Below are 20352 nucleotides of genomic sequence, written 5' to 3' on the forward strand. Positions count from 1 at the left end.
ATTCTATACCCTAAAACAACCTTTAAAATAACACAACAAAGAGTTATAGCTAATATCCAACAAAGAAAATAAAATCATAAAACATACTAAACCTAAAAAGGCAGAAAAAGAGGGACAATGGAACAAAGAACAGATGGGACAAATAGCGAATTCCCAGTGACTACATTCTCAAGGCAGGATGAAAATGGCTGTGTGGTAGATGTTAGCGATGAGGTGGGCAACAACCTCAAAAAGCAGGGCGCTTGGACAAAGTGGAGGAGTAAAAGCTTGGAAGTAGCAATAAGGGTCTAAGAAAATGTCAACCCTATTTCTGGGACACTTGGACCAAAATATAATCTAGGTGTTGAGTTGGCAGAGATTATGAGACCTCCTAATACGTCTTACTTGGGTTACAGAATTGAACCTATGTTCTGGGAATATGAAGTTCCTAATATCTCTAAACTGAAAAAAAAAAAAAATTTTCATAACGTTTTTGTATGACGTTCCAGGAAACATTCTCCAACTGTGGCGCCATGAGGTTTCAAGCAGGGCCACAGGGGTGGGACCAGAGGGGGCTAAGACCACCAGCAGGACATTGCTGGAGCTGATTGGTTAAGGCCTGATTACCACCCCCCAACCCCCCACACACTAGAATCCCAAATGTCACAGCCTGGGCGGGTTTCTGTGTCCAAAGGATCTGCTCATGAACGCTTTACACATCCTCCCCTGGCTCTGGCCTTTACTCTGGAACAAGAGTGATTGACTGTCCCCAGAACCTTGGACAGGAGAGCAGCAATCTATCATCCTGTGCTGGCAGCTCTCACCAAAGCCAACGGCTGCCCCACATCCTGGGAGACAGACGTCACATGTGGCTTTCATGTGATCCTTCTGCTGCAGGACTTGGGCCGTGGGGAACCAGTCTTCCATCCAGATATTCTAGTGCGTAGCACCCCATGTGATGGACTGTCTCAGAACTTGCAGCTAAATCGAGCCCCTGATCTCAGCCTAAACCCGTCTTCTCAGCCTCTCTACATTCACCACAATTGGGGTCTGATGATCCACAGAGGGGCTGCTTTCCTTCTCATCACACGTGTAGTTCCTTCGGAAGCAAAAATAAGATGTGAGACTTGGATGAGGCTTTAGAGCTCTAGTACAACACCCCCATTTCATTGGGTTGGCCAAAATGTTTGGGTTTTTCTGTAAAATCTTATGGAAAAACCCAAACAAACTTCTTGGCCAACCCAATATAAAGGGAATCGGAGGCGCAGAGGAGTAAGGGCCTTGCTGAACACACATAAAGGTGAGTATCAGACACGAACCAATCATGCTGACCTCTAGGCAGATGCTGTACCTACTCTCCCTGACATTTGAAAGACCACATGACCATAAACTGGGGTCTATGAACCTTATCCAGGGAGCCTTCCAAGAAGACCCCTGCCCCATATAGATGGCTCCCTTTCATTTAGTTCTAGCTTGAAGTGCTCTTTGAGATAACTCAGGATCTCTGTGGGTTGGACTGTGGCACGTCCCCAAATTTTAACTGCAGCAGACACAGTCTCACTATGGCTGAAGCAAACAGACATTTCCTATTACTTGTCTCTGTAACCGTTTAGGAATCCAATCTGATAAATGTCACTGGCTGTGGGAGGTGACAGACAGGTAGGAGACTGCCAGGGAGTTGTCATAGGATGAGTGACAGCTGAGGGCCTGTAATATTTTCCTGTCAAATAAGGAGACAGAAAAGAAAACTACGTGCCTGGAGCATACCAGATTATCTGTATTCAGAGCAGGGAGGTCAGGACTTGGAGTCCATGGACTTGGAGAGGAAGATGAATTAAGTCAGGTGGATTCGTGGGGCACCGATTTGAGACCTACCTTAAGCTGGCACCACAGAGAGAATGAGATGGGAAGGCATACACCTTTCCTTGAAGAGTTCACCGTCCAAGCAAAGGGACAACAGCATAGGTACAGACCTTGGCCATGGCGCTTGTCTGTCATGTGATCTCCTTTAGAATAGGGACGATTCTTCATGAAAAAAATGACATGAGCAACAATGAATGAGACAAATATGCAGATATGGTCTCCACTGTCATAGAGTTTACTTAGGGGTGTGTGTGTGTGTATACATATATACATTTACACACACAATAAATGCTTATTACACAAATAAATGTGATCTTGCTAAGTGCATAGCTCTCATTCAACTGATGTGTTGGGAGATGATTCTAAAGACTTCACTCAAGCAACGTAATACTACAGAGTGGTGAAATGAGCAAAGGCTTTGGAATTTGAGCACTGGCCCTGCCACTAACCATTCACATCACTTGTGAAATTTCATTTTTCAGATTACCCCTGTCCCATCCAACTTCCCCACTCACCATCTTGTTGCAGGGATCATACTGTGAAGATTCTGGAGGTTACTTTGTGAAACCAAGACAATGAGAGTGGGTGTGCAGGAGACACCTGCTCGGGTACACCTAGTAACTTGGAAATAAGGAGAATAGGTTTGTCTTCTGGGACTTACACTGTGAAACCAACACAAAATGGGAATTGGCCGAGACATGCAGCACCACCTTGAGGAAGTGGAATGCTTCCCAGGTGAAGGACCTGGCTAACTGAAGGTATCCACCTCTCATCAGAAAGGCACGGTAGCCTCCAAAGCACAACAAAAGTGAAGTCACTGAGGAGATGCCTCTAGGAGAGGGGTCCCTGTGGCTGATGGGGATGTGGGTATCTCTACTCTATCAGGAAGATAAATCCCCAACACAGACACAAACACTTCAGAGCTTGATGCCCCTGCATTTCCTGATAACTTGCCAAAGCTTCCACATTTTGAGTTCACTGATCTGATCTTCCATCAGTTCCGCCATATGAATGACACAAATGTGACCACCTCCACCCTCCCCTTGGCCATGGCCACAGTGCAAGCCCCAGTATTTCTCATGCAGCAGCTTCCCAACATCTCCCTGCCCCCAGGCCCACTCCACCACGATCTCCCTTCCAATCATTCTATATACTACGGCCAGAAAGATCTTTCTAAATCATAAATTTTATGTTACTTTCCTGCTTATAACCCTTCAATGATTTCTTATTATATTCAGTATAAAATTCAAATGACTTGACATGGCTCAAAAAGCCTCATAAGCTGGCTCCTGCCAAGTCCTGCAGTGTCATTTCAGATCTGCTCTCCCCTCCTGAGATAATCTCCTGCCACACCGCACAAATGCTTGTTTCCTCTACGGTGCCCCTTCTTCCCTCTCTTCCCTGGCAGTCTCTCATGTGTTCCTCAATCTCCACGTGGGTACCATTTTCCCTGATCCCTCAGCCCTGGCCTGGATGTCCCGTCATGTCTCCCCAGAGCACCAGCACCTACCTTACCTCTGCAGTTACTATATTAGATTGAATCTCTTGCTTACTTTACACACTGTCAACTAGACTGTAATCTCTTTACATGCGGAAATCATAGCTTCACCTCCTGTGTTCCAGGTTCTTTGTCTGAAAACTGGAGGTGATTATAGCCATGACCTATTAGGCCATTATGAGGATCAAAAGAGCTAATATATATAAAGCACTTATAACAGTTTCTGATGCAGAGTAAGCACCATATGAGTAAATACTTATATATTGTGATTGCAATTATTACTGTAGTTATTATTATTATTATACTCTTTCCTGTTGTAACTTTAGAATATAATATACTGTATGTCAAGTAGGAGTCAATAAATATTTGCTGACTAAGAGAATTAGTTTCCTACATACTAAGCAACCATCTGATTTTTATCTGATTTCCTACTTCATTTGATTACTGGGAAATTTTAACCTGGCCAGGACTAAAAAAATGTCTTCTACAACTGACAACCACATTTCTCAGGATGCCACAAAACGGTCATTTTGGTTTTATGCATCAGTCTCATAAGCTTTGTTAGAGTGAGTCAGCTTCCCCAAACCAGGTCATCTCTGGACTACCGAACTTGAGGTGCTGAGGACCTAACTGTGTATGCTGTTGAAACCACTAACCGGAGCATCACATTTTAAGGTTTTGTCTGGGTGGCGAAAGGGGCCACTTATTCCCACCCCCCAGGACTGCTCTTAGTGGTCCTAATTCAGACATGTCTCCTTCCCACAGTGAGGACAGCTGCAGCTTCCAGAAAAGCACATTTGCAGGCATGTTGTAGTGATGCATGCCTTTTCAGGAGAGAATAGGTCCCTTTAATTTTTTGTGAGAATGTTGTAGTGTTCTATGTTTCAGAGTTAAGGATCATTTCATTGTGACTTTCAGCAATATAATTTAATGATTTGGGGAATAATTGTTAGAGTCACTGGCAAATAGGATAATCCCCTTTTGCCTTACTAATGGGTAATAAAGTTCCTCCTGATGAATTTTCTTCCTTTTGGATACTTTGAATAAAACTTAAAAAGATAGAACCCAGATTTATAGCAGTTGTTACTCAGGTTTGCACTAAACTTTACCATCTCCTTTCATATCACTTTCCTCACTAAAACAATATTAAATACACGATTTGTTAGCTGAAAGCTGCACACACGTATCTTAAAGGAATGAAGATAATTAATATTGATTGCATTTCTACCATATGTTGGTCCATAAATGAGAAGTCTTATTTAATCCTTATGATAATCTTCTTTTGGCAGGTGAGAAAATTGAGGATCAGAGAAGTGAACTGACTTGTCCAAGGTAACATAGTTAGGGGAAATTTGAACTTGGAGCCCAGGTCTATTTGTCACCACAGACCATGTCCTTGTCCTCACCCCAGTGAATGATTGGAGAGTTTAGTGCTGTATCGTCAAAAACAGTGACGTCTAACTTGGGAGGGAGAGGGAAGATACTATTCTAAGGTCAATGGAAATATACATATATGCAATTATGCTTTAGTGGGCAAGAAAGCTTGGGTTTGGCTATGGTGGTTTGGCAGTGGGTGAAGGAAATGGAAGTGGATTGGACCACTAGGGTGAGAGTTACTGGGAGAGCTGTTGCAAGAATTTGACAGTTGTGACCCTAAGGAGAAACTTGGTGATTAATGTCAAATTCCTATAATGGTTCTTTCCATAAGGGGTTCTGTAAGCATTAGGAAAGGTAGCTTAGCCTCTGTTTTCCATATATTTCCCCAAAGATCTTCAATTTATGCTTGGTTCAGTGACCCATGGAAGAAAAGCACTTAGGGATGGTGTTGGGAGGGGCATTAAGAGCTGGAACCAGGTAAATGTAATCTGATAAGATGACACGTGATTCCGTTGTTTCCTAAGCTCACTAAATTGACAAGAGACTTCCCTCTTCACGGAGGCAGAAATAATTTATGACATCCATTTTACTATCTGCAAGGCTCAACATAGCTTTATATAATGGCTCTTGTTGTCTTCGTGGATTGTTTTTCCTAGGGCATGCTTTAATCTATTTAGAGTAAATAATATCAGTCACATTGCTCACAGTCGGGATTAAAAGCCTCCTTCCATCACTTTCCAGCTGTGTGATCTTGAGCACACGAGGGAATCTTAACTTGTTACTGCTCCCTAATCTATACAATGACAACCATCATTAAATACACCTCCCTTGTATGTTGTAAGGACGTCATGAGCATATTTACCTACAGTTCTTTGAAGAGCACCTGCATGGTGGTGGTGCTCAAAAATATTAGTGTTTGTTATCATTATAAACCCACCTCCATTCCAAAGTATCCAATGCACACTTAGCAAATTCTTACTAATCTTCAAATTTCAGCTGAAAAGTTTTGTCCTCTAAGAAGCCTTTCACAACCGTCCCCTGCCTCTTTCTAAACAGAGTTGATATTTTCCTTTCTCTGATCCCTCTGGTGGCACTTTGTTTACCCATTCAGTCAAGACACATTTATAGAGCTGAGGGTGTGCCAGGCACTGCTAAGACAGAGCTGTCAGGGAAGAAGCCACTGTCCCCAAATTGCTCACGGTCTAGGAAGACATTGCAAGTGCTACAGTAAGGCAGCATGGCAGCACAGAGGAGGTTTTTCACTCAGACATCAGTCATTTCTCAAACTGTGTAAAACCCAGGGACAGCCTCTGAGACCACATCAGCTATGTCTATAGTTTTTCCTCTCTTTTCTTTTTCTTTATTCTAGATCGTTCCTCAATGTATCATTTTACTTTCTGATCTCCCCTCCTTTCTTCTCTTAACCTTCTTTACTGTGTCTGGGGTTTCGTTCTCTCCTTTTCCTCCCATTTCTCCTTTTTTTCTCTTTGGGTACAAGCTATACAAGGAAGTAGAGGACTATTTGGCAAAGTCTTCTTAGAAGACGTGGTGCTCAAGCTGAGTCTTCAAGGCAGAGAAGGATTTAGATAAAGAATGGAGGAGTGGGGGGAATACAGATGGAGTAGAAAGCAGCAGTCAGAAGGAGCATTAAATGTGGGATCCCTGAGGAGAAAGAAAAAGAAGAAAAGCATATGCATGGATGGTGAAAAAGGTATGAAGTTCATTCAGGTTTGGGATCCCACAAACGTAAAATGGGATTGTCAGGGGAGGAGGTAAGTCGGGCATTCTATACTAGGTTGGGTTGTATCTCTGTGGGATGGATTCTAAGTCGAGGTTTTAAGGAAGAAGTTGACATGAACAGATTTGCATGTTAGATCACTATTTCTGTGTGTAGGATGGAGAGAAAAAGTTTAGCTGGTTATAGAGTGTTAAGCGATGCTATTGAAATGGTCCAAACAAGAGATGCTGATACTTGAAGAGGATATTAGCAAGATGGTTCAGTAGTGAAGTGTGTATGCTGTGCTGAATCGCTGGGTCCTAATCCTGATTCTGCCATTCACAGATGCCAAGAAAAAATGTGACTGCCAACGTCCTACATTCCCAGCCAAATATTTTAGCACTTGAACATGCCTCACAGATATAGGTTTTTTGTCCAGGTGGTCAACTCTTTAATATAGAGAAACAAAGAATCAGGGATCTGTGCACTAGTCTACCATCAGGTTCAATAGATAAGGAACATGAGGTCTACCTATTTATTAATTCATTGATTGATTCATTGCACTTGTACTGAAAGCTTACTAAGTGTCTAGCACTGGGTGAAATGAGCATGTTAGCAAGCAAGACAGACCAAGTTCCTGCCCTCTTGGAGTCCACATTAGTTGCACATAATAAACACGTGAATGCAAATTATTATATCAAGTACACATGCTGTAAAAAAGATAAAGTAAGTTAAGAGGATAGAGTTTGATCAGAGTGGCAAATTTTTATAGGATGGAGAGGGAAGTCCCCTGTCAGAAAAAAAATGTGATCTTAACTGAAGTGAGAGAGGCAACCAAGCAAATGTTGGGAGAAAAGTGTCCCAAGATGGAGAAACAGCAGGTGTAAAGGGGTTGAAGCAGGAGCTCATGATGCTTCTCAGGGATCAGCAAGGAGGCCGGCACTGCTGGAACAGAAGGCGTGGGGTAGAGGGTAGCAGGAGATGAGTCAATGAGGTAAGAGCCAGATCATGAAGGACCTTATTGACCAGTGGCTTGGATTTATTACTTTAATGTGATGGGAAACAACTGGGTAAAAACGGTGATGCTCTACGACTGACAGGGAAATGTAAAAAGGAGCTGAGTTTTGGACGTGATAAATTTGAGATGCCTGGTAGATACCTAAATGACAGTGATAAATAGGCAGACGGGCATATGAATTTGAGGCTCATTTGGCGAGGTTAGGAAGACAAATCAAATTTGGGAATCATCAGCAATATCAAGTCTTAGGACTGGAGGTGAGCACAGAACGAGAAGAGAAGTTCTAAAGATTGAATCCTGTACTATCCCAACAGTTATAGATTGGAAAAAAAAAGGAAGAAAATCGAGCAAAGGCGACCAAGAAGAAGCAACAAGTAACAGAGGTGGCCACGGAGGAGAGTGAAGAAAGTTTCAAGAAGAGGGTAGGTTTTTAAAATGTTACTGTGAAAATAGCCTTTTCCCTCACCTCTTATAAATCATGTAAAACCAACAAGGGGAATGGAAAGGAAGGTGTAAACCACATCTTTAAAGGAGCCAGAAGAAAGCTATAACCACAAAGCAGGCCAGAGGTGCCCAAAGCAGAGGAGTATTGAACAGGGCTGTGGGGAAAAAAGCAGAAATGTGAAAGCCATGGCTGGGTATCTCAGAAAGTGCCATCTAAATGACCTTCTCAGGGAGGGGACATGCTGAGGTTCACATGGGGTCCCTGGGTGCACATCCAACAATGGGTGCCTCCCTGGAGGCTGTTTGTTCAAGAAACATAGTGGGGAGGACTGAATGAAAAAATCACCTAAGAAGCATAGGGAAGAAGAGGAACTTTACATTTTGAACAGTCCTGCAGATGCCTGTAGATGCCTGTCTCTGGTGTGTGGAAAGAAATAAAGGCTAAATGAATTCACACACACCACACTGGGAGGTAGGAAAATTCCTACTAGCCTTAAGTACTTCTCTGTTCCTTCACCACAAGCAGGTTCTCCAAACAGCTGGTCCAGGAAAAAGTCAACTACTTAAGATAAATAATCAAAAAGGAACCAGAATAAGCATTATATAGACATTAGAAGAATCAAACAAATAACAACAACAAAAGAATGAAAGAAATGGAGAATACACAGTATATAAAGTACTTTCATCAGAAAAATATAGCCAGGGAGAAAAGGAAAATTGTGATCAAACTTTCATTATAATGTAATGGTTACTACAGATTAGCTAAATCAATATCCACTCCAACTCCCTTCTAGCATTTTGATTTTGTTTTCTGCAACTTTACTGAATACATTGATTAGTTCCAACAGCTTTTTAGTGGATCTTTAGGATTTCTTACATATAAGATAATACCTTCTGCAAACAGAGACAGTTTTATTTCTTCCTTTCTGATTTGGATGCCTTTTATTTATTTTTCTTGCTTGATTTCTCTGGCTAAGGCTTCCGGTGGTGGGAGCAAGCAACCTTGCCTTATTCCTAATACTTGAAAAAGAGCTTTCAAACTTTCACCATTGAGTATGATACTAGCTGTGGATTTATCATATATGGCCTTTATTCAATTAAGATTTGTTACTTCTATACACAGTTTGTTGAGCATTTCTATCATGAAAGGATATTGTTATTTTGTCAAATGTCTATTTTGAATTAGCTTAAGCAATAAAAGAATTTATTTGTTCATGTAATCAAGTGTCAGTTCAATGCTAGAATCTTCTTTCAGGATCTGGAGACTTAAATACTCTTCCCATACATAGGACTTGTAATATATAATTTAGGACTTGTCTCTAGAATATAGAGGAAAGATAAAGTCCAGTGTTCATGGATAATTTGGTAGTAGTGGAAAATTTACAGCTTTTTAAAGCGATGTCTGTTCTTGTCTTCTAACTTGGTAGATCAGTAGTTTAACATCTGATCTTTGATTTATAAACCAATGACACATTCTTGATTTAAGGACAATAATCGTTGCAGTTGTGAAAATAAGCACCACCACTTAGACTGCCTTACAGGGTCTACATTGTAAAACAAGCCCCAGTTTTGTTTATATTGAATTTGGGATGATGTGGCGTTCATCTACCAAGAGTCATTCCAGGTTACCAGAGCAAGAGGTCATATAATTTCTCAAAAAACCCTGCAGTTAGCTGGTAGCTGCTTAATAGTCAGGAGTGAATACCAGAGGCAAGGAGTGTTTAAACAGAAGCTTAGAATTCTGCAGGCACAGTGACAGAGGAAAAGGCGTGGACTGTGGAATCATCAGACCTGGGACAAAATTTTAATTCACTCACTTATCTCTATTCATTCTTGAACAAGTAACTCAACTCTGAATCTCCATTTCCTTATCTGTAAAATTTATATAATGATATCTACCTCATAATGTTGTTGTGAGGTTGAAATATGGTAACATGTAGAGTATCTAGCATACAGAGGAAGCCAGATAAAAGGTAGCTATTTTTCAGACTTAATCATCCAATATTTGTGTAGTTTATGTTCATAAGTCTTTATTAGACTGTACATTTCAACACAGCCAGTGTCCAAGAAGAGCAGTGGTATTCATATTGATGACTCAGACACTAGCTTTTTAAGACCCTAACAGCATTCTTAATCTACAAGTAATAAATGGTGATCAAAAGGGTTTTAGTGCTAATGTAATTAATTAGTATAATGTTGATAAATTCAATGGGAACTTTTCCATCTCATTTTACTTGCCTGCTCTGCAGCTTTTGACACTATTTGAAACTCTTCCTTGAATATTGGTGTTTCTCGAGTTCCGTAACACTTTCCCCCTAATCTCCCTGACTGGTCTTTCTAAATCTTTTTGTGGGCAGCACCTCCTTTTTCCCACCACTTAAACTTTGGTTTTCCTTAGCCCTCATTCAGCAGACAACCCTTCTCATTCTGACTACTCTTTTTAGGCAATCTCTTTCGCTCCCAAGATTTCACTTGTTATTTAACCCAGGGCCACTGAGGAAGATTGTGCAGGTTGTGCACTGCCCTAACGTGCTAAGGTGAAAAAGAGAGTGAAGGCAGAAATCCAGTCTCTGCTCTGCTTGCCAGGCAGTGTACCCAGGGCTAGGGTTTACCTAGAGAGAATGCTTTCTTTACATCTGAAACCTAGATGAATCTTAAGAAAGAAGCTAAATAATTGCAGGCAATAAGCCATGTGATTCATTTATTTGTATTATTAAAATAGAGCTATTCGAGAAAGCAAGCTTAATCATAATTTTCTAGAGTCATCATTGACTATGAACTTTTTATTTGATCCTTGAAAGGAAGAATCATATGTTCCAATGAAATCTGAGAAAACTGAATCCCTTCAACGTTGTGGTAAACCAGGGATAATGGAAGGTGCTATGTAGACATTAACAGCATTGGGAAGTCCCTGGCAGTCCAGTGGTTAGGACTCTGAGCTTCCACTGCCAAGCGCCCAGGTTCGATCCTTGGTCAGGGAACTTAGATCCCACGAGCCGCATGGCTTGGCCAAAAAAACATTAAGAGCAATGAGTCAAATTTTCCTCCAAAACAGATTCCAAAGTTTTAGTTAATTAGCCAGACTCAAAGTTAGAACAATTCTTTTTAATTGAAGGAAATGGTTATTCACAAACACTGTTTCAGTAATTGTAACCAGAATGAATTACCATAAAAACATAGAAAAAGCTTTTTTCTCGTTTTGAGTGAACCTTATGTCTACATCAATACATCAGTAGAATTCTACATGAGGTTTAAACTTAAAACATCTACAAAGTTTCTTAAAGAACTTTATCACTACCTTAAGGAAACTAAATTAAACTGCTGCTGTAGAATATTCTCATTTCCCACTATAATACCACTTTTTTCAAAATTACAATAAAGATACATTCCCGTGGCTTTTTCATTACTTTGTGGGTTGTATAGAAAGCCTGCATTTTTATTTTATGCTTTAGATAATTCAATATGAGTCATACAAAAAATAGTCTTTTCTCCATAACATGGCTATAAGAGTTTTGCTTGTAAATATTTATATTGCTTCTGTCTTTAATAAAATCTGTAAACACTTTGGCAGGGTATTAAAGAGATCTCAGCTTCTTTCTATACTTTGTCTTAGGATGCAGAAAATGATAGAGGAACTTGCATAGTTTTTCTCTAAGAGGAAAATTAAGTTTCTAAATTGTTATTACAAAAGTAATATGTGCTTGTTATAAAAAAAAATCAAATCAAGTAGCAGAGAATGGTATGGAATTAATACAGTTCTTTCACCCTGTTCCCACTCTCAATCCCACTAAAGGTAGCCACTATCCAGACATTGTGTATGAAACACTAATATATAAACATGTTTGCATCCATGTTATGATTTGCTTTTTCCTTTAATATAATTTTAACTTTTTAAAAGCCAACATTTAAAGATTTACAACAGTCTTTTAATGGTTGTAGATTATTTCATTGCATAGCAATACTACAACTTATTTAATCAATTCCTTTTAAAGAACCTCAGGATGTTTTCCAGTTTTGTTTTAACATAAATAATGCTGGCCCCATTTTTTAATTTTCAAAAATTATGGTTGATTTTGCTGAACGAGTGGGCAAGGGAACACAAACTCTAATGTCTACATTTATTTGCTCATAACCAATTCTGACATCTTAAGTGATCACCAAAATGATCAAAAAAATTTTATTAACTTCATGTGACTGTTCATCACATAATTGTCTCTGTTGATTTTGTGAGGACTTGTGTTACATGTCCATGGAAATTTCCATCTGTACTTTCTTCCAAAAAATAAAAATAAAATCAAGACATTTAAAGTAACTGCTACTCTGGAAGTGCCAAGTTATTTAGATTATCAGAGTATTAGGGAAATGTATTCCCTCTTTTTGTCACACTGCATCCTAGAGGGCGGGGTTAAAGTGACTGGTTTTTGGACTGTGTAACATTGCATTCATGTCTCTGGGTCTGCCATTAACTGGCTATGTGACTTAAGAAAATTACAATATTTTGAAACTTCAGTTTCTTCATTTGTGAAATATGGATAATTATGAAAATTAGCTTTACATGAATATAGGGATGTTGATGAATTACAGATGTGCAAGTAAATCTTCCAGAATAAAACTTTGCACATTGTACAAGCTTACTAAATCTCAGTTATTATCATTATTATTCTAATTTTTAATAAAACCATTATTTGAATCATCCTACAATTGACTCTCTACCACCTATAACATAAACTATTCTTGGGGCTTCCCTAGTGGTGCAGTGGTTGAGAATCTGCTTGTCAACGCAGGGGACACGGGTTCGCGCCCTGGTCTGGGAAGATCCCACATGCCACGGAGCAACTAGGCCCGTGAGCCACAATTACTGAGCCTGCGCGTCTGGAGCCTGTGCTCCGCAACAAGTGAGGCCGCGATAGTGAGAGGCCTGCGCACCGCGATGAAGAGTGGCCCCCGCTTGCCACAACTAGAGAAAGCCCTTGCACAGAAACGAAGACCCAACACAGCCATAAATAAAAATAAATTAAAAAAAAAAAAACTCGGGCTTCCCTGGTGGCGCAGTGGTTAAGAATCTGCCTGCCAATGCAGGGGACACGGGTTCAAGCCCTGGTCCGGGAAGATCCCACATGCCGCGGAGCAACTAAGCCCGTGCGCCACAACTCCTGAGACTGTGCTCTAGAGCCCACGAGCCACAACTACTGAGCCCACGTGCCACAACTACTGAAGCTCATGTGCCTAGAGCCCGTGCTCCACAACGAGAGAAGCCACTGCAATGAGAAGCCCGCGCACCGCAACGAAGAGTAGCCCCCTCTCGCCACAACTAGAAAAAGCCCGCGCGCAGCAACGGAGACCCAATACAGCCAAAAATATATAAATAAAAAATAAATAAATTAAAAAAAAAAAAAACTCTTCTTAATGGCTTTCAGCATGATCTATCTAGTCTTAAATGACATGTATCCACTGTCTACCTCTCCAGCCTCAGTTTTTCTTTTTTTTCCAGCTTTATTGATGTATAACTGACAAATAAATATTGTATATATTTAAAGTGCACATGATATTTTTATATACATTTTAATTTCTTTTTTTCTTCCAGTTTTATTGCGATATATTGACATACAGCACTGTATAAGTTTAAGGTGTACAGCATAAAGATGTGAGTTACATACATCAAAAAATGATGACCACAATAAGTTTAGTGACCATTCATAATCTCATATAGATACAAAATAAAAGAAAAAGAAAAAAAGTATTTTTTTCTGATGAGAACTCTTAGGATTTATTCTCTAAACAGCTTTCATATATAACATAGAGCACTGTTAATTCTATTTATCATGTTCTGCATTACATCACTAGTACTTATTTCTCTTAAAACCAGAAGTTTGTACTTTTCACTACCTCCATCCAATTCCCCCTCTCCCTACTCCCCACCTCTGGTAACCATAAATCTGATCTCTTTTTCTATGAGTGTTTTTTTTTTTTTTTGCCTGTTTCGTTTTTGAAGTATAATTGACCTACAACACTATGTTAGTTTCTCATATATAATACAGTGATCTGATATTTCTATACATTTGAAAATGATCTCCAAAGTAAGTCTAGCTACCATCTGTCACCATACAAAGTTATTACATAATTCTTGACTATATTACCACACTATACATTTCATACCCATGACTCATTTATTTTGTAACTGGAAGTTTGTACCTCTCACTCTTCATCACCTACTTCTCTCCTCCCCTCACCATACTCCCCTCTGGCAACCTCCAGTTTTTCCTCTGTACCTATGACTCTCTTTCTGTTTTGTTATATTTGTACTTTTTTTAAAAAAAATTTCACATATAGCTGAAATCATACAGTATTTGTCTTTGTCTGACATTACTCTTAGCGCAGTACCCTCTAGGTCCATTCATGTTGTCATAAATGACAAGATTTCATTTTATGGCTGAGTAATATTCCATTGTATATATTATACCACATCTTCTTTATCCATTCGTCTATCGATGGGCACTTAGGTAGCTTCCATATCTTGACTATTGTAACTAATGCTGCAATGAACATCAGGGTGCATATATTTTTTTGGATTAGTGGTTTTAATTTGCATTTTGCTTATGATTAGTGACTTTGAGTACCTTGTCATGTACCTGTTGACCACTCATATGTCTTCTTTTGACAAATGTCTAAACAGGTCCTTTGCCAATTTTTAAATTGGATTTTTAATTCTTTGCTGTTGAGTTACTTGAGTTCATTATAAATTTCAGATATTAACTCCTTATCAGATGTATGGTTTTTAAATATTTTTTTCTCATTCTGTAGGTTGTCTCCACTCTGTTGAGTATTTCTTTTGCAGCACAGAAGCTTTTCAGTTTGATGCAATCCCGCTTGTCTGTTTATTTTTGTTTGCTGTGCTTTGGGGAATCACGTTTTTTAAAAACAATCAGTGTCAAGAAGATTTTTCCCTATACTTTTCCCTAGTAGTTTTATATTTTCAAGTTTTACATTTATGCTTTTAATCCATTCTGAACTGATTTATGAATGTAGTATGAGATAAAGATCCAATTTTATCCCTCTGCATGTGGCTATCCAGTTTTCCCTGCACCATTTATTGAAGAGACTATCCTTTGCCAATTGTGTTATGGGCACTCTTGTCAAGGATCAGCTAACTATAAATTTGTCAATTTATTTCTGGGTTATCTATACTGTTCCATTGGTCTACCTGTCTGTATTTATGCCAGTAACATCGTGTTTTGATTACTGTTGCTTTGTAATATATTTTGAGAGAACCAGTTTTCCTGGACATTCAGCAGTCCATTGATCCAAACAAATTTCCAAGCCCAGAAAGCTGCAAAGAGAAAAGGGGGAAATACAGTGTTAATGAAGGGAATAGGAAATGAAGAAAAGCTATCAAAGAGCCCAGTTAAGGAGAATTTTGCAAAGAAGCCCAAATCTAAGCAAAGCTGCCCATGCACTCCAACCTTGGCTTCAAGCTAGTCAAGCTAATCATCCCCAGCAAGTCATCTTACAGAAGCTACACAAAATAACTGACAAAGATAAGCCTGCTTTCTGTGAGTAGCTTTTGGGGGCTGTGGAATTTTATCATAAACCTTTTATTATTTACTTTCATTACTTTCACATCAGAACATATTTAGTGATTATCTACTATGTGCTAAGCACTGTAGTATGTGAAAAACAGACTTGTGCGCTCCTGAAGCTTGCAGTTTAGTGGACAAGAGAGCTGTTAATCAGATGATCATATTAATAAATCTATTATTACCAAGTAAGTTAAAGAACATGATTATTTGCTTAAATAAAGGAATCTGACATAGGCTAAGTGATTAGGAAGGTATCCTCCAGAAGCAACACTTAATCTGAGAGCTGAAGGAAGTATTGAAATTAACCAGAAGAAAGGGACAAATTTTTCAGAAAGAGGAAACAGCTTGGGTGAGATCAACAGTGCCAGCCCAGTCACAGCACAAAGTGAATGCAAAATGTGTGCTTAAGTTTAATAGAATTACAACAGCTCAAGTCAGCATAACAATAAAAATGACAACAACAACGATAATAAATACTACTACCATCTTTGTGTATCTTCCATGTGCTAGATCAATGTTGAGTACTTGAAATACATGTCATTTATTGAATAGACTTACCTGAAAGGTAATGTACAGTTTAAGTATTACCCTATATTTCATTACATCTCTTCCAAAAAATATTACAAAAAGAAAAGTCAGAGTTAAAACTTCCATCTTTAATTCCAATAATAAAAATAAAAGATTGGTTTGTAATATGCTCTCCAGGATCTTAAACGTGTCATATGACAACAAACCAATTCAATTCAAGAAATAGTCAATATTTATAAATTTTAAAGAATAAAAAGTTTAAAACTCTTATTGTATTTCTCGTACTGAAAAGTTAGTAAATTAGAAAAAAACTGCTGACAAAAGAAAATTATAAAGAATATTCAGACTTATTTAAGAGCTATTTGTTTATCACTAGCAATACAAAGTTCCATGAAGGCTGTTCAGTTTGTCATTGATTTTTATGCAGTGAAATAATAATATTTATTCATTAATTACAAGCAAAAATATAAACTCCTCTGCAGCTATAAAAGACTGCTCTGTGTTTTGAACTAAACTGAATTTTCATTTTCCTGCACTCTACTTTCAAGAGAAAGCTGTTATAGATACAAAAACAACCTGAGACAGGAGATTTACATTTGTTTTTACTTTTTAAACTAATTCCAACTATTTAACAAACATTTATTTTGAACTTTTACTATGTACAAGATAATTTACTACATATGGAGGAGGACACAGATAATCAAAGATCTATTCTCTACGCTCAGCAAGCTTATGATTGAGAACTTTTACTTCTGACCAAGATGCAATAACACACAGACTGAATCCACCTTCTTTCCTGAAACAACCAAAAGACCAAAATAATATATGAAGCAATGGAGTTTTGGATAGTGGCCATAAGCAATGAAGGACAGTTTAAAATTTACAAAATAAAATAAACAATCTGCTTTGGAAAAGACACTGTTAAGAAGATGAATAGGCAAGCCACAGACTGAGAAAATATGTGCAAAGCATATATCTGACAAAGGACTTGTACCCAGAATATATAAAGAACTTTCAAAATTTAATAATAAGAAAACAGCCCAATTAAAACAGTAAGCAAAAGATTTGAATGGTCACTTTACTGGGAAAAATAGCACATTAAAAGATGCTCAACTTCATTAGCCATTGGGGAAATGCAAATTAAAACCAAAATGAGGTTCTACCTCACACCTATTAGAATGGCTGAGATTAAGGGTTGACGAGAATATGGAGGAAATGGAGTACTCATGCACTAATGGCAGGAATGTAAAAAGGGAACAGTCAGTTTGGAAAATAGTCTTATACTTTCTTAAAAATTAAACATACACCTACCATATGATGTAAACATTCCACTCCTAGGAAATTACTCAAAAGAAATAAAAACATACGTTCATACAAAAACTTGTACATGAAAATTCATAACAGCTTCATTTGTAATAGCCTAAAACTAGAAACAACCCAAATATGAATCAATAGTTAAACACATAAACAGTTAGTGACAAAACCAGACAGTATCACACTGCACAGCAACAAAAAGAATAAGCTATTGGTACACACAACAACATGGATGAATCTCAAAATAATCATGCTGAGGAGGAAAAGTACAGACTATATTATTGCATTTTTATAAAATTCTGGAAAATTCAAACTAATCTAGTGGCAAAAAAATCATTCTTTGATTTCCCTTGAAAGGAGGGATGGGAAGTCGGAGGAGGGTGCCATTACCAAGGGACATGAGGAAATTTTTGAGTGATGGATATGTTCATTATCTTCATTATGATGTTGATTTCACATATATATACATTTGTCAAAACTCGTCATATTGTATACTTTAAATATGTATGTCACAGATGTAGAAAACAAACTTATGGTTACCAGGGAGAAGGTGGGGGAGGAATAAATTGGGAGATTGGGATTGACATATACACACTACTATATATAAAAAGATAACTAATAAGGACTTACTGTATAGCACAGGGAACTCTACTCAATACTCTGTAATGACCTATATTGGAAAAGAATCTGAAAAAGAGTGTATGTATATGTATAACTGATTGACTTTGCTGTACACCTGAAAGTAACACAACATTGTAAATAAACAATATTGCAATAAAAATTAATTTAAAAATATGTATGTAATTATACTTCAATAAAGCAGTTTAAATTTTTTTAAAAAGAAGGGAACACACACAAAAGAAGGTTATGATCTAGCAGGCATAATCAACATGTAAGCATTGAACTCTGACCCCCAGCAGAGTTACTGAGACCAAATTATACAGAACAGATAAAAATAATTCCGGCCAGACAATTCGGTATTGAGAGAGCATTTGCACTGGACTTTGAAGGATGGGGAATTATGGGGAAAGGGAAGAGAATTCTAATGGGAAAAAATAAATAAAAATATTCCAAGGTGCAGAGGCAGGGATGTGCAGATGCAATTCAGGAACCTGAAAGTTTTGCATGTGTCTGGAACACACTGGGCTGGTAAATGACAGGACCCTCACTGTGGAAAATTTAGTTCAATAGTTCAAGATAAACTTGCAAGAGTCATAAGTCTCCTAAGGTGTATATCCAGGTTCATCGCTTATGAGTTCTGCATATACATAAATAAAAAGACAATTTTGCTATGCTTTCTCCCACTGCAAAACAAGTATACTTCTTCCTCCAGTTTCCAAAATCATGCTCCTCATTCCTTCTGAGTCCTAACCAGCAGTGTTCTCCAAGTGTACATTTCTACTAACAGTCTGTTCAAAGCACTTGAGTCTTTTTCTATCATACTTATTAACATTCCTCCAGCCTCTACCCACTACCCAGTTCCAAAACCACTTCCACATTTTCAGGTATTTGTTACAGCAGCACCCCACTTGCAGGTACTAAAATCTGTGTTCGTTTTTTATTGCTGTGTCATAAATTGCCATGAACCAAGTGGCTTAAAACAACACACATTTGTTATCTCAAGTTTCCATGGGTCTGGAGTCTGGGCATGACTTACTTGAGTCTTCTGCAGGGTCTCACAGAGCTATAATCAAGTTGTCCTCCAGGCTGTGTTCTCATCTGAAAACTTGATTGAGGAAGAATTTACTTCTAAAGTTCATTTAGTTGTTGGCAGAAGCATTTCCTTGTGGCTGTATAACTAAGGGTCCCAGGTTTTTGCTGACTTGAGGAAAGAGGCCACCCTTAGGTCCTAGAGGCTGTCTAGTGTTCTTTGCCATATGTGCTTCTCCAACATGACCAATTACTTCATCAAGGAGAGTCTCTAGCTCCAGTATCCTAAGCAGAGACTTACACAATATGAGGTGATCATGAACATGACATCCCATCACTTTTTGCTTTATTCTATTTGTTAAAAACAAGTCACAGGTCCAATCAGCACTCAAGGAGAAGGTGGGGACAATAGGAAATTACCTTAGGGTCTTTCTGCCATTGGAGTTCTGCCAACACTTTCCTGCTGTGTGACCCTGGAAAAGATCTTAATTGTGCTGTGACTCAGTTCCCTCACTTATAGAATGGGAAGAAGATTACTTACTTTATATGTTTGTTATGAGAATTATGAGATAATTCACATAAGGAGTATAGAAAAAATGCCTGGCATATATCCAGAATTTAATACATTATAGCTATTGTTATTTTAATTAACATGTAAGTGAAAGAGAATCATCAGAGGGTTTTGAATAGGGGATGATATGGTCAAAGATGGGCTTTAGGAATGTAGGTGGCCAGCATAATCAGTGCGCATTTGAGATAAGATATGATAAAGCTTCTGCTTAGGAGCAGATACCCTGTGTTGTGTAACTCTGGGGGTGGGGGAAGGGTGCTATTCATACAGAATAAAAAGTGAATATTGTTTCGTGTGGTTGAGCAATGCAGCAGACCTGGCAGGATATTCTAGCTATAATCCAAATTAGAGTAATAAAATGAGAGCCTACAAAATGAATGAATGAATAAACACAATGTATTACATGCATACAATTCAGTCATCAAAAGGAATGAAGTTCTGACACATGCTACAACGTGGTCAACCCTTGAAAACATCATGCTAATGAAAGAAACCAGACACAAAAGGTCTCGTATTGTATGTTTCCATTTACATGAAATATCCAGAATGAGGAAATCCACAGAAACAGAAGGCAGATTAGTAGATTCCTGGAGCTGAGGGGAAGAAGGAATGGGGAGTGACTGTTTAATGGGTATAAAGTTTATACCCAGGACCGTGCCCTGACTCTTCAGTTATTTAAACAAATAAATTAATTCTCTGCCCCCTCTTAGTTCTGGTAAGCTTTATTTTTGTTTCTTGCATACCTGGTCTCAAGAAATGAAGTTCTGGCCAGGTCTTTAAGGCAGGGGCTCAGCAAAGGCTAAAGAAGACACAGCT

General features: G+C 38.5%; 1 long non-coding RNA gene across 1 annotated transcript in view; it reads right to left on the bottom strand.

Moving 5' to 3' along the window:
• LOC309643635 overlaps positions 1 to 18161 on the bottom strand; it is a 37695-nt gene extending 19534 nt beyond the window's left edge. Inside the window, exons 1-2 of the long non-coding RNA XR_014253918.1 lie at positions 13295 to 18161; positions 1 to 12925 (exon numbers count right to left, since the gene is read on the bottom strand). The exon at positions 1 to 12925 is cut by the window's left edge and continues 19534 nt beyond it. This is a non-coding gene — a long non-coding RNA (uncharacterized lncRNA). The remainder of the gene's footprint in view (positions 12926 to 13294) is intronic.
• Positions 18162 to 20352: the final 2191 nt, after the last annotated feature.

The sequence above is a fragment of the Balaenoptera physalus genome (genome assembly GCF_965194825.1).
Source record: "Balaenoptera physalus genome assembly, chromosome: 15".
Classification (NCBI taxonomy): domain Eukaryota; kingdom Metazoa; phylum Chordata; class Mammalia; order Artiodactyla; family Balaenopteridae; genus Balaenoptera; species Balaenoptera physalus.